The sequence below is a fragment of the Balearica regulorum genome, chromosome 1 (genome assembly GCF_011004875.1).
Source record: "Balearica regulorum gibbericeps isolate bBalReg1 chromosome 1, bBalReg1.pri, whole genome shotgun sequence".
Classification (NCBI taxonomy): domain Eukaryota; kingdom Metazoa; phylum Chordata; class Aves; order Gruiformes; family Gruidae; genus Balearica; species Balearica regulorum.
This window is the reverse complement of record NC_046184.1, coordinates 114,587,715-114,603,284: the sequence shown is the minus strand read 5'-3', so window position 1 is coordinate 114,603,284 and position 15,570 is coordinate 114,587,715. Positions and strand designations below refer to the sequence as shown.

Genomic DNA, 15,570 nt, shown 5'->3' with positions numbered 1-15,570 from the left:
GCTGGAGAAGACTATGGGAATAGAGCTCACATGTATGGTACTTCTACCTAAAATTTTCCCAGCCTCCAGCTTTCTGAATCATATGAGGTTTCTGCATATTTAGGCAAATCCTTAACTTGTGCATTTTCTGTAGCTGCCCATTGGTTCATGTAAAATTTTAGCATCTACAGCATCTGCATCCTGCAGGAAGCAGATCTACAGCATGACAAAACACATCCATTAGTTTGCTCAGAACTTGGATCCTATGAGGTTCATTTAATGCTTTGTAGCTCATACTGGAAGAGAAAGCAATCCCTCCATGTCATACCACGGTTTCGTAGACCTCTATTGTATTCATTCTCAGATGTCTCTTTTCCAGACTGAAAAGTCACAGTTGACTGTCATTTGTGGATGTACTCTTGGCTGCAGAAATTGGCATCCCTAACCTTTACAGACTCACAAAGACTTGGTTGTCCTGAGGCTGCAGGAGAGATCTCTTGCTTTCATTCACAGAACACTGTATTTAGCACCCGTGTTGGTAGGTCTCTGTGCGTCTCAGTTGTCTTTACCATAGCTCCTGGATCCAGCCCCAGTACTGGAAGCAAAGAATAAAACCATATACCCTTAATTTTTTATAGATCACTTAAGCGGGCATAAATTATTCAGAGCTGGAATTTGTCCAGCACAGCAGACTTTAACAGAGCTCGTCTCACAAAAAAAAAAAATGTACCAGAGGAATTTTTACTGGTCTTGAGGACTCAAAAACTTGTGACTTTGGTATCCCACCTACTAGCACAACGGTTCCTAGGAGCAAGCTGAGACACTGGATCAGACCTGGTGAATCACCAATACCCAGGAACATCCTGAGGACTCCTAAACTAAATGTTGACTGTGTTTGACCCTGCGTGGTTTTTACAAGATGAAATCCTGATTTCGCATGGCTAGAGCAGATCAGTAACATTCTACATTAGTTTACTGGCGCCTCCTTGAATTTGGAATCATGCCTAGCTGTATCAAGTCCCCAGAACTATTTGTTCAAACTGGCGGAGGTTTTGTCTTTTTTAACCATTAATCACTAAATTGTGCAAAGTAAAGAGTGGGAGACAGAGCGCGAGCAGCATATAACCATGGATATAATAAATAGTTTACCAAGAATATTAAATGAAGTCACATGTTTAATTCACTAGTTATTTATCTTTAGTACACACAAGCTAAGAACAGACTAAAGTACATTTGCTGACAAGATTTGTGTGCCATCAGGAAAACATTTTATAAACCTACCACAATAGTCCAGATATTATACTAAGAATAACAGTGATGGTGCTAACATAGTACCTGAATGAACTTCTCTCAGTCAGAGGACGGTTTTAGGTGCATGGATGGAAAAGGTAACAAATTTGCTTCATCGGGAAAAAATTTAAAGCCAATTAAAATATTTTTCCTTTGCAAAGAGTGTGATTTGGCAGTTAATTTTGTAAATGTTCTTTAACTCAAACGAAAATGTTTTCCATTAAAAAAACCCCATTATTCTTTAGCTCTTTAGTTGCGTAAGACAAGCCTGAGACAACCATTTTATTGCTGAAGTCTGTTTAAATTTATCTTGTGACTAATTGGGCTTTGATTAAAGTACAATAAAACATTAAGTGTCTGTAGGCTGAGTCCAATGATTACTTTTCCTTCTTCTCAAAAGATAGATGGCTTTTCAGCCTGTATGACCCAATATTTCAGAGTTCTTTAGTCTAAGGAATTACTGGTACTGTAAGTACTTGCAGCAGTACTTACAATTTGTGGTTACTTGCAGTGTGTAGCAATTTGTGGTTACTCACAGAAGAAAACCACCACGTAAGGTATCATAATGCTGTGCTATCTTTATTAAAAAATACCATGATTTAATTATCTTGTAGAAACAGCAAATCTTTACTCTCGGGATGGGAGCTGGGAACTCCATGTCTCCAAGACTGTTTGTGAAGTATTTGAAATTTCTCTTGCTCTAAGCATCTTCCATAAGATCCTGTGAATAAGCCCCTAACTTAATGTTAATGGCAATTTATATTCTGCTTGCAGTTACCATAAAGTGAAGAGTGTGTAGTCTGGTTTCCTACCATTTTCTGCGATTGAGCATAAAGAAAAAAGGACATAAATATCATCGACATACTTTGTATGTTAATACAAATAGGTATTTATTTCTTCCACCCCTTCCCTGCCCTCACTGACATAAAACTGAAATGCCTCCTAATGGAGGAGTTGGCCTCAGGGTCAATAAAGTGTTGAGGATAATGCTTGTGCTCTCTCCTATGTTTTTTATACCTTTTTTTTTAACACTCCAGTTTATTTTTCTGCCTTTCTCATGGGTCTGATGTTGTGCTAATAGGAAGACTGTACATGATCCATTTAAATGCAGTTGTCACCACCTCTGCCCACTGTTGCTATCCATCTGCGCTGGGTTTTCAGATGTGCTTTGTCCTAAAAGCTCAGCCATGCAGAAAAAAGTCTCTGGCCCAAAACCTGCAGCTGTGAAAGTGTGAATTTATCCCCTGACATTGATAGGACAAATTAAAAATTTACATGTGCAATAATGATTTTTCTTCCTCCTTTCTCTGTTTCTTTACCAGAAAAAAAAAAAAAAAAAAGTGAGTACAAAATACACACTGAAAGGCCTTCTACACTGCTGAGGTCATACTCTGAACAATAGCACAGAAAATATGGCGTGATACAGTTTCATGTCTATGTAACAGCAGCTTTTATGGAATTTTGTTGAGTTTACAAGACATATTTGTCCATGTGCCAGCTCTGCAGGCTTCTGATCTTCTTGAAATCCAAACTGCATTCTCCTTGACTTCTTCATTGTCACCATAACTTTTCAGCAGCCAAACCATGTCTTGCATTGTATTTATGCAAGCACATGTTCTTCAGATTCTGTTTCTAGTTAATCTTTTTCATTCCCTGTCTTCCAGAGGCTGTCTGGAGAGACAGCATTATGGCTTTTGATTTGGAACATATTGATACATGATGCAGAACAGAAAATCTTTAATTTGTTAGGCAGAACAGTGAAACATATCAATACATGATGCAGAGCAGAGTCTTGCTCATTATTCCTTAATGGACATAGCTTTGCAGTACTTATAAGGGGTAGAAATAAGAATAAATATCCACTTCAGGAAGAAAAAGAGTGTTATGACTCTTAATATCAGCAGAAATATATTAATTTTACAAATCTGCTTTCTAGGGCAGGAACTGACTCTTGTTATGTGCTAGAGTTGACATCATGTCAACTCTACTCTTAGAAGCTACAGTAGGGTGGTCCATAGGATGAATAGAACAGAACTCAGTAGGGTTCAAGTCTCTCCTTTGCTGTAATTTCACTTAAGCAAGTTACTTAAACTCCTTGTGATTCACTTCCCTGCTTCTCAGAAATGTTATGAAAACAAGCACAAGCAATATTTGGGATAAACACATCTTAAACGGATTGCAATAACTAGGCTTGCTAATCTTGCTATATATTGATATAATGCCAAATAATCTTTATTCTGCTGAGTTTTCCAGAAGGACCTGTTAAAAGCATGACGATGATCGTGCACAAATTGTGAAATTCATTAATACAGCGTTTTGAAGCTGTTTGTCCTGAAAGTGTTTTCTTCCAGCCAGCAGGTTAGTCTATGTAGGTATTGTGATTTTTCTCAAGCTGCAGGATGTCACTTCTCAAAGCCCACAGATTATTTTGGGGCCATGCGTGCAGTAAGTTACACTTGGTGGTTCATTTAAAAGCAAGGAATATTACACGGTATCTTAAGTGGTGTGTTTTCTGAAACTTCAGGCTTTTGGAAATACCTCAGGGGTGATCAGTTTGTGTTGTTCAGTGTTGGTGGATGTTGTATGATTATTTCAGACCAGCCATATCACAGCAATAACACAGAAGGTTAAGAAGAGCAGTCTGCCTGGACTTAACACTGACTTGTATTAACGGTGCCATTAAACCTTTTGCCAACATTTGCAGAGGTTTTTTAGCACATGTGAAGGCAGATCCTGCAGCTCCTCCTTGAAGGACGGATATAAGTTCTTAGTGACACAAACAGAGCAGTCTGTCAGGAAAATGGGGATGTGCCTACATCTGCTGATTGTCCCCTGCACTTTGCACTCTCTGTGTTTGAACATGACGAATGTAACATAGTCTGAGTCCTCATTGATCAGCAATCTGAAATCTTTTGATACAACCCACATTTTTGTAGGCTTAGTTTACTTGTTGAAAATTATCCTTTGGAGGACTGTGGTGAGGAACAAAGAGCAGTGTGGAGCCTGCGGCATGTGCTGAGATATCACTATGCAACAATAATGCAATCTCCCTTTTCCTTGTCTTGCAGCCTGACTTTTCTGCTGATGCATGGACAGATCTCAGACCTTGCAGGAATAAAAAAAAAGAAAAAAAAAAAAAAAAGAAAAAAGAGCATGAATCAGACATAACTCTATAAGTAAGAGAGTACCAAATAACACCTAAATAACAACATTTCACATGACTCAAATGCATGTATACATGTCTCAGACAGGACCCACACACACACAACCCCCTTGCAGCTCTAGAAATTTCAGCAAATGGCCTGCACTAACCCACAACTGTGTATTATTCACGAGATGACTCCACTGTCTGTCAGGTAGTAGGGATGTCTCAGGGCCACCAGAGATGAAGCTTCAGGCCTTCATCACCACAGGCTCCAGACAGTTTTCAGCAGCACAGTAAGAGCTGAAAGGCTGTCGGCAGCTTAGCTCAGCAGCTTCCAGAGAGTGTGATGGCTTCAGTTTGCATCCAGTGGTACGTGCTACTGACTGAAGGCTTCACATCCCAGCGCTCAACTGTTCATCTGCTGTTTCCCAAAGCTGGTTCCCAACCAGTGCTGTCATGTTGACTAATACTCTGTTAGTCTCTGGCACTCTCCAGAGAGTCTGTAAGTCTCATTTACCTCCTGGCTTATACTGTTTTATACATGGACAAATTCTTTCAGATAGGAACCACCACTTGTGCGATATCTACACCTGCAGTGTCTTGTTCCATGGCTGAATTTCCCGGTCACTGTGCTAAGGTGAAAAACAGCTCACCCATTTTTCATCTATTCCTTTCAGAGATCAGCTCTGCTTTCATCAGGGAGGAAAGCCTGCAAAGATCATTGTCCTTCATGTGTACTTTCTCATCTGCTTTCATCTACTTTCATCTGCTGAACCTGATATGTCTATCTCATCACCTGCATGCCTTGTTCTTAATGCTTCTAAGCCTCTTTGAGAGAACACATCCAGAATTTGACATGTGCCTTTCCCCGGTGCTTTCACAGAATCACAGAAAAGCTGAGATCGGAAGGGACCACTTGACATCATCTGTCCCTCTCTTGAAAGCGAGGCCTTAGGTTCGGTTATCCAGGGCCCTGTCAAACCAAATCTGGAGTATTACCAGTGAAGGAGATTCCACCAGTTCTCTGAGAAGCCATTTCTAATGCTGAATTGTTCTCAGAGTGAATATTTTTTTCTTATATCTAGATGGCATTTCCCGTGTAGTGACTTGTGCCCATTGCCTCTTGTTCTGTTGCTGTGCATACCTGCGAAGACAATGCTTCTCTGTACTTCTGTCTACCTCTCTAAAACTACCTTTTGAGTGTTAGAAGACTGTGATTAGATTCCCCATGGGCTTTCCCTTTGCTGAAAAACGCAACTCCTTCAACCTTTCCTTCTGCATCAAGTTCTCCAGCACTCTATTCATCGGTGATTACCATCCACCAGGCTGTCTCCAATTTTTCAATGTCTCTTTTGAGCAGAGAGAAAGCAAAACTGGGTGAAATAGTGCAGGTGTGGCCTGACAAGTGCCAAGTACAGAGGAATAATCACATCTCTTGGTTTGCTGGCTGTACTTTTGCTGATGCAGACCAGGACACGGTTTGCCGCCTTTGCTGCCAGGGCAGGCTGCTGGCCCATGTTCAGCTTGCTGTCTGCCCAGACCCCCAGGGCCTTTTCAGCGGAGCTGCTCCCCAGCCAACCAGTCCCCAGCCGGTACTGCTGCTTGGGATTATTCCATCCCAGCTGCAGGACTTTACATTTGTCTTCATTAAACCTCCAACATTTATTGTTTTAACTATTGTTTAATACTAAATATTAATTAATATTAAACAGCAATCTTTTTGGCTCAGTCTTCCAACCTGTTGAAGTCTCTCTGTGTGGTGGCTCATCTCCTTCCAGCATATCTCTTTTCCCAGTTTGGTATCATCCACAAACTTGGTGTGGGCATTCAGTCCCATTATCCAGATCGCTGAAAAATATGTTGAACGGTATTGGACCCCATATCAGCTCCTGAGGAATGCCATTTGTGACTGGCTGTTGGTTTGATTCTGAGCCATTAACCATAGCATTTCAAGCTGCTACCTGAGTTTCCACCCATCTTGTTTTGACCTGTTCTTTGGATTTCAAGAGAGGTCAATGGTGTCAGTGCAGATCTGTCAAAGTGCTAGGGAAGAGGAGGAAAATCTATATCAAGAAGATGGAGAGAAGAGAAGCAGTTCTGAAAGTAGTAGTTGGAAGCAGTATGCAGTTTTGGTCTTGAAAACGAGCAAAAGTTGGTGATAGAGGGAAAAAGCTTTGCAGGTGTGAAGAGCTGGGTGGCTGTAAGCATTCCTTCATAACAGAGAGAGGCCTTTAAGAGGCAGCAAACAGAAGGAAAGCAGTGAGCAGATAAGAGTACGAGAATTAAGGAAAAAGGTTGAGAAGACTAGGGAAAGGAAGGAAAATGAACACTAAAGAGAAAAATGAAGGGTCTCTGGGTGAAACTGAAAATGATAGGGCAGTACTGAGAGTCACCAAATGAAGAGAACTGATGAAATAGAAAAAATAGTACACCCAAGCTGTAAACCTATCGTGTCATTTGAATATTCTACTACTTCATCATGGTGCGGTATTATCAGGCTAATTCTTGAAGTTCAAAGCTGTCATATAAACTCATGTAACTCTCCTGAGTTGTTCTAAGAAGAGTTATATATTTGTGTTTTTTCTTGGTATTTCTGGAGATTGTATTTTGGCACCCACCTTTGTCATGTTCCAATGACAAACGGGGCAGCTTGCCACGTAAATGCACCCATTTATTATCAAAACCTCTTTTAGAGCCCCCTGTGTTTCCTGTACCGTAATAAATGGTAAAATTTTCAGCTGGAGCCCACAGTACTGTTGGTATAAAACATAACAGGGTGTGATCATAGATTTTTGGCTTAATCTAGCTCCCACTGAAGTTATTGGAAGATTTACCATTGACGTCAATGGGAAGAGAATTGGGCCCATGATAGGAACTACAGTAGTAATAACAATGTATTTGACTTATATAGCCCTCTCTCTGCTTGCCAGAGGCCTTTGGGCACTGCATGTAAATGAATACAAAACAATAAAAGAGATTAAAATGTCTCTGATTCCTGCAGGATTAGAACAGACAAACAGTGAAAATCAAAGTATGTCTATATATGGGCCACTTCTTATGCAATGGTTCTAACTGTGTCATCACACAGTTTGTGGCAGGTCATCACGTACTTGATCTCTGCAGAGCTGTTGTGGATTGATCCACGAAACCACCGTCTGCTTAGAATTTTCTTAGCATGCAAATAAGCACAAAAAATGGATATTGATAAAAGAGAATATTTTTATGCTTGCAAATCAGCCAGAATCAGTCAACTTCTTGGCCCCAGCCATGTGCTGCTGAGTAGTGTCAGATGCTCACACATACACAAACTGACATTTACAAGGCATGCCGTGCCTAGTGCCAAGTTCAGAAATAAATTGCCTCTTTTGATAGGTTCACCAGAGCCTCCTAAGTACACCAGAGCCTCCTAAGATTCATTTATTGTTTGCTACTGGAGGGACTGGAATGCTCTTGGACACAGAATGAAAATCCATTCAGCGCAGCATAAGGGAAACTACATAAGCTGAAGCACAATAACTGTGAAGCTGCAGTTTCATAGGGTAACGTATTCGGCGTGCTGCATGTGGAGGATTAGGTGCTTGGCTGTCATTAATGGCAATGTGGGCTGCGTAATTAACTCCATGTGTATGCTGCTGAAAATCTACTCCCATAAATACCAGTGCCACTTACCTGGGGAGCGTAGAGGAGGCTGGGTCTGACCCCTGGAGCTTTGCTTGTAAAGGATATGGCCCTGAAAAGATTTCCTTCAGCTGCAAGGGGGTGATGCTGACTGCCGGTGGGTGTCCCCAAGAACATGTAGTATTTTGGTGCTGGGGGAAGCTGAAGAGCCTCATTTTGCCTCTTTGCTTGTCCAGAGCCAATCTGAGATTAAGTTCTGCAAGTCCATGTGAGGCAAAATCTGTACACATTTATAGTACAAGAAAGAGGATAGCCTCACCTAGTCAGATGACTCATTGATCAAAAATCCAGCATGCCGTCCCTGAAGCTGACCAGTACAGCTCATGGTATCTCAAAGGAAACATATAATTCATTTCTTAGGCAATTGTGCAATACTGTACAATAATTAGACATGACAAGTATTAGACACTGCAGCCATGAGCTTACTTCTCAGAGCCTGCAAAGTCTATCTAAACATCTTCATGAGGCCCTGAGAGTCAGTTTTTGCCAAATTCAGATTTGCCAGGTTTTGTCCTCTTCCTTGCACTGTTTTGCCTCCCGGAGAAGGTACAGGCACTGACTTTGCTGACAAGGCCAGTTCTTAATAGTATTGTCTTTTTGTACATAATTATAGTATGGGTTTGGACATGATGATCTCTACCACATGGTGCTGTAATATTTATCAAGGGAGCTGAAGAAGGCAAAGCTTTGCCACAAACTGGCCTAGTTAGTTAGGCAAGACAGTGCCTGTGGTGAGAGGTCCTATTCCCTGTTACAGTAAATGAAAACACTGCAAGAGGAGGATGGGCAGAAGCCTTTTTTGTAGTCATCATTCTGAAAAAGATGTTGCGTGTCTGACAGCTTGTCTGGTTTTTTCAGACCTGGGGAAGGTCTTGAGTTGTTGTGGTGCTGCCACTCGCAGTAATCGTGGTGTTGTGATGGTCTCCCCTAAGTGAGGGAAGGCTTCTAGGGAGAAGCGTGCTCCTCTGTTGGACTACTTCATACAGGTGGGAAAAACTGGGCAAGTTTTGGGGCCCACAAGACCCTTTTGCCTCAGAAGGGTCTCAGGGTGCCTTATAGCTTGTCTGTTTATTCCACTTTTACCAGCTGGTCTAACAAAAGGCACTGCCTGACCCTGAAAACCTTGCCATGCTCAGATCCATAGTTCCTAGCAGCGTCAAAACTACTTCAAGAGTATTTACCCTGTTTAAAACTGACCTCATATGAAGAAGTGTGGAGTGTGTGACCTGGTCTTGGCTTCAGCAGCGCCGGTGCTGACAGCTGTGGCTGGGGTGGCTGCTCCGGTTTTAAAGAAGTTTAGGGATCTCGATACATCCCTAAACTTGGTTCATGTCTCAAGAATTTCTTGCAACCATAGTTAATGATGAGCTGATGCTGCCTGCAGTCATTTGATATGTCTGGATACGGTGAGCTGTGAAGGCCTGCAGGGAGGATTTGTGTAACCGCATACCTGCGTGCCAGCTTCCATTATGGGAACCAAATGGTCCTGAAATTAGCTATTAATTACATTGTCACCATTCATAATTATTTTCTGTGGTTGTTACCAGCCACGAAATGTGTTGACTTGAGAGGGTGGAAGGCCAAACACTTCCCATCTACGCGGGTGTCTGTGTTGCAGACGCTGCCCACTGCCTAGCAATAGCGACTGGCAAATCGCTCGGTCTTTAGGTAACGCTTGTATTTTAAGGGCCTATTATCAAGACAAATGGGAAATGAGAAACGGAATGAGCTGGTCTACTTCCCTTTATTATACTTGGTTTTAAAGGCAGTGGGAAAACAAGTGCCTGGCTGGCATGATCTCAGGCGGGGGGAAGCTGAGGGGCAGAGGTGGGAGAGCTCTCGCAGACATGGTGCCCCCTCATCCCCACAGCCCTCCACCTCTGCTTTTAAATATCCTGCTTTTAACTATTATTTCCTCCCTTTTGGGGCCGGAAGGTGGGATGACCTTGTGAGAAAAAGAAGGGAATATGTTGAGGGAGCATCGTTCCCACCCTTTGCCCTTCCTGTGAAAAGACTTTGGATATTTTAGAGACAGAATTAATTTAAAGTGCAAAGAAGCTGAGAAATGGCTTGGGAGCGGCTGTCGGGGAGGATGGGAACAGCCTGAGGCTTGGAGATGTGAACTCCCACTCTTGCCTATTGGTGCCTTAGTAACTATAACCAAATAGTTCCCAGTCCGTTTTTATTAGCAGGCTTTATGTGTTTAGGGATAAATATTAAACTCCACAATTTGGTGTGAATGTCAGCTGTTGATGAAAAGCAGATCCCAGCTGGGACAGCAAGGACATTGCATCCAGGCTGTGTTTGAGGTACACGAGCGGAGCTGTGTGGGAGAGGCTCGGCCGAGTTTATTGCTCAAGTCCAGCTCGGGCTGCTGAGTCTCTGTAACTTTAGCCGAAGTAATTTGATCTACTTGGGCATGTGGCTCCATTCTGCCCTCAGAAATACCTCTTAGCACAGTGACATTAATTCCTCCCTTTCTATTCTCTCATGTTGAAAATAAAGAGGAAAAAACCCCCAGCTTTTCTTGGCAGAGCGTTCTGCTTGTGCCCCTTGTCACCAGGGGACTACACCCACACTTAGCTTCCAGCTGCTGGGTACAGTGGATGTTCTTGCCCAGGGGTCAGGCTTACAAGGTCTTGCAAGTGCTGTTGGAACATTGCCCCTTAGTTCAGGGCAGTCACCCAAGTGCCCAGGCTTGTGTCTTTCTCAGCTCCTTCCGCATCCTCTGTGGAGAGGAAGGGAGATGATGACTCTGGATACTTCACAGCTTTAGGTATGCTCTTGCTTTGCATTGTTCTCTGGAGGAATCTTTCCTAAAGTACACGGTACTTATGGTATTAGCAACCGTGAACTGTTCCTAACAGGGAGGCCCAATTTTTTTGCATTTCTGTAAGAATTCACACTGCAGATAGAGGGGACATTCACTGCTGTGTCGAGTGTCAGTGCAGAGCTTTAACTCGACTCTCTGGCCCTGAGAGCTTATTTTTTTCTCCATGGAGCCATGAAAAGCAAACAGGAGAGGATGACTGGCTTTTCTTCTGGCAGATTTTGACTTCCTTGCTTTCCATTTTCACCCTGTTTTATTTAAATCCATCGCCTAACTCTTCCTTGCCCCTTCCCCTTGAAGAGATCTACTGGGCTTGACCTGTAATGAAGACTTGGAGTAAGCCTACACAATGAAGTGGACCATGATGCAAAGATCTCAGAGCTCATCTTGAGCCCCCCTGGTATTGAGTGGCTGGCTGGGGAGGACATAGCTTCAAGCCCCAAGCTGAGCAGCCGGGCAAGCTTGGCACTGTGCATAGGCTCCCCAGCCCTGAAGTCAGTAGGGTTAGGAGGCTTCACTTGCTGCTGACTTGGCTGCAAGTAGTTTGAAGATCTGTGCCAGCTACCATGGCACAGTGTGGATGTGCCCTTTGACTGTCTCTGCACATAGTCTTTTATCTAGGCTTCCTTGTACAGATCCCCAGCGATCCTTCCTGGCCTGTGCTCCAACACCATGCTGGATCTCCCCACTTGCTTTGCCTTACAGGCTGAGAAAGAGAAAAGAGCTTATGTTCTTGGCAGGCAGGGTGGATTAAAACTAGTATGATGAGGCTGATGTCTCATTAAGACTGGAGAAGTGAAGATTAGTCAGATCTTCCAATTTTATTTAGGCCAAACTATATTCATATTCTTCCATAAGCAGTTACCGCTGGTCACTAGATACTGATGTAAGGGTGTCTGTCAGCTGATCAAAAAGGACCATTTTTGTGTTTCAGAAACTTTCACCCTGACATTAAAAATAAAGAAAAGTAACAAGGACACACATTTACTAGTAATCTGTAAAATTTCCTGAACGCTGAGCCAATTTTACAATTTTTACTCTTAAAGACTTTTTTGAGTGACTGGCTTTAAGTGCAGCTCTACCATTAGACTGAGACTTACAAATGGAGACAGGGCTAACAAGTACATAAAAAAGCAGAAACTGAAATGAGAGTTTATATATAAACTTCATGATTGCAACCTGGGGGAGCCACATACTCTTCTGCTAAAGAAGAGGGTATATCTTACCATACTTGTAACAATTTACAATTCCTCCCAGGTGCATGTTTAAATGTTCTGCACAAGCCACAAGATGTCAGTCTGGCTACATGAAAATTCAACCACTGTCCTGCACACTGATTCATGCGGTATCATTTTTAACTCTAACATCTCTGGTAACATAATCTCTTAATTTACCTCTACAATTTGTCCTGCACTTTTCCCCTTATAGGCAGAAATCTCCTTTCTCTTTGCGGTGACTCCTTCGCATAGGGCAATATACGCAAGACAATGTCAGGGTGTATAATTTACTTTTTTTTTAAAATAGCTTTAAATATTGATGTGTCCTTGATCTTTTTTGGCTACTGTTTTGCTATGCTAACACTTGCAAGGACACATACTGGCAGTAGGGATTAGTTGTACTATTGCATACCATTTCCTTGAAGCAGTTTGTGCGCTAAGAGCATTATGCATTAGACGAGTCATGGGTCACTTTGTCTCCCTGTTTCCCTATTTGATCCCTGCGGTACAGTTTAAATTTTCATGTGCATTCTCTAAGACCTTTGCTCCAGCAATTGTATATTTCTTTTGTGTCATTGGTAGCTGCGGAACTGCAAGTGCTCAGTTCAGAGTGCCCAACCTCATCAGCTATGGGGCTGGATCCCAGTTTTGGAATCCTTCTTGCTGATTTCCTTGATGTAATAGTTTTTCTGGCCATGTGCCTGCGTGGTGCTGTGGCAGCTCAGGAAGGGCATCCATGCGGGACTGCAGCTTATGGCTCCTTACCCTGCTGACTTCTGAGCACAGCAAGAGCCGAGAGCTGCTGCCTTGCACGGAGGTGAGATACGACTGACAATATGTGGCGTCTTACCTCACTAACAGCCGGTATCTCCTTGACCTTCCAGCAGTATGCTTAATCTCTAATTTGGGAAAGGGCAGCCTGCTCAGACAGCCCTGTCCCCCACCAGCTGAGTGTTCCCAGTGCTGCTGGGGTGTCCTGCACTCAGTGCCTCGCACTCCCTCAAGGACAGCAGCCTCTGCAGCATGCATATGCACCATGATCAAAACCTACCGACTGATGTGTCACCTCCTAGCAACAGACGGACAAGATGTGCAAAACTAATGTCAAGGCACCCGTTAGTCACTCAGCTTCTAGCAGGTCTGTCTTACACTTGAGTTACACCAGGTCTTAGAGGGGTCATGGTAAATGGTGCAGATGAGCTGTTCCCTTCAAAGCAGACTTGATGTTCTGAGGTGCAAATAATGCTCTTTGACAGCCAGGGAATATTCTCGATTTATCTTATTACTTTAAAACAGTTCTTTCCTCTTTTTCATGCCTATCTTCTCTTCTTAATCCAGGACCTTTTTCTTTGACTGGGAAAAGATCATTATGATTATCCTATAGCATTCCTGGTCTAGCAGTGACTGTGTCCCTGCAAACACCGTGCTAATTCTTTGCTTTACAGTCATCAACAAAGATAAATTCACTTCAAAAGAACCAAAGGGATCAGTCATACGAACTGGTTAGCACAGCTTACTAAATTACTGCATGTCCGAGGAGACGGGTTCCATAGCTGGGAGGTGTCACCTGGAGCATACCTGGGTTAAACTCATTGGTTTCAACAACCCCTAAAGAGTTTTTGTTTTACTTTGCAGACTGGGAGAAGTTTCATGGAGGATCCTGGTCAGCTGTGGTTGCTCACCACTGGTCTGTGGTAGCTAGCTAAGCCACTGTACCTTGTTACATTCAGCCACCTGCCAGTTCCCTGCTGGCATGTGCCCAGTGCCATTTCAGCTGATCTGCTTCCATAACCTGGAACAGAGATAGGCATGTCCACTGTAAGAGCATACAATAGCATGTTTATAGACTTCAGGCAACTTTTGCATACAAGAAAAGATGTTTATATGTTTCTGGCTATAGATGTTAGGGGATATATTCCATTAAAACTCAGTTTTAATGCTGTAAGTATTACGACACAACTGATTTCCTTATGTAGCAAAGACATTCTGCGCAACTTCTAAAACACTCTTCTTTATCAGCATGTTAAAAACTATCATCTGGGATATCAAATGTGTTGCACTTTGGGTTTGACATTGAACTTCAAACTGAAAATACAGAGAGATAAAATAGAAAATAGGAAAAGGCTAGAAAAAGAAGAAACATCATCTTGAAAAAAGAGGAATACTTTGATTATTTTAATATGATAATATTTGTGAAAAAAAAATTTGCCTGCCACTGAACACGCCTAATGTTTACAGGGACCACGCGGTTGCTAAGGTCGATGTGAGCCTGACGAGTCACAAATCCGACTGCTACCAGGAGGCTGCAGATGTCAGTACAGGACTACGGATGGCCAGATGTGAAACACCAGCTCAGAAATAGCTTCGTTTTGATCCAGTTTGCCGTTTTGTAGCTAAGTTTTTCAGTCTTTGTTATTTATGATGAAACTTTGTGCCATAATCAAGGCTCGCTGTTGTTGTGGGCTCACTCTGTTGACTGTATTGCAGGTAATCTGCCCTCCCATGACAGTCCTCCTTCTAAGCCTAGTCCAGCAAGTGTAACAAATGGTAACAGCTGAAAAGAGTGGTATAGTTTAGTGGCAGATGCAAAGAGGAATTTACATTTTTTAATTAGTCTTTTGTGATATCACTGATCAATACATTCATGTTTCTGATGATTTTCATTCAGTTTCTCTGGGGCTTCTATTATTATTGCTTTAACAGTACATGAAGAGAGGGCAAGAATGTGCCCAGGCCCTGGCAAACCTCTAGGTTTCCTCCTAAAAACCTTCTGAGATGTGGCTTAGCTGTTCGGAAGCGAAATAATTTCTTACAAGAATGACTGAAAACAAATCTAGGCCTTGATCTTGCAGACTTGTATTTTAGTAGTCTGACTTCAGACAGTGCATAGGATTAGTCACATGCAGAAAGTCTTTATGGAACTGATACCTATGATGAAATATAAAAACCAGAAGGCCCTACTTCCAAATAATAAAATAAGATGTACAACATTTTTGCTACATAGAATAAATTAATTATAGAATTATAGTCAGTCTGGGATTTAAGAGACCTGGATTTGAATGCCAATTCCTTCACAGCCTCCCTTCTGTGACTTTTGAGCAGGGCAGTTCGCTTGAGCTGTAATAGAAGGCAAGGCTGTTGGAGAGAAGCTGCAGGGACTGCAGAAGTCTTGGAATACGTATTATTTGGTTCTAATGAGACTGGCAACAAGAGATAAATTCACTTTCTGTCCAAGAATCTGTGTGTGTGACTTCTGATGTTTTGCCACTGCAAGCAGGGAGAGCGATCATAGCTGCCATGTTTGAAATAAAAGCATAAGAGGCTGCAAGGGAGAATTCCTGCACCCTGTACAGGATTTTGTGCATGTGCGTGCACATGTCCCCCTCAGCCAGCGCACTTACATCATTAATGCCGGGTGCTCTCCATTTCCC

The 15,570-nt window shown here is 42.5% G+C and overlaps 1 long non-coding RNA gene across 1 annotated transcript; it reads right to left on the bottom strand.

Annotated features, from left to right (window-relative positions):
* Window positions 1–1,141: 1,141 nt before the first annotated feature.
* On the bottom strand, window positions 1,142–8,339 carry LOC142604324 (uncharacterized). Its single transcript, XR_012838198.1, has 2 exons — window positions 8,084–8,339; window positions 1,142–4,374 (listed from the first exon to the last, which is right to left on the bottom strand). It is a non-coding gene; the product is annotated as an uncharacterized LOC142604324 (long non-coding RNA).
* Window positions 8,340–15,570: the final 7,231 nt, after the last annotated feature.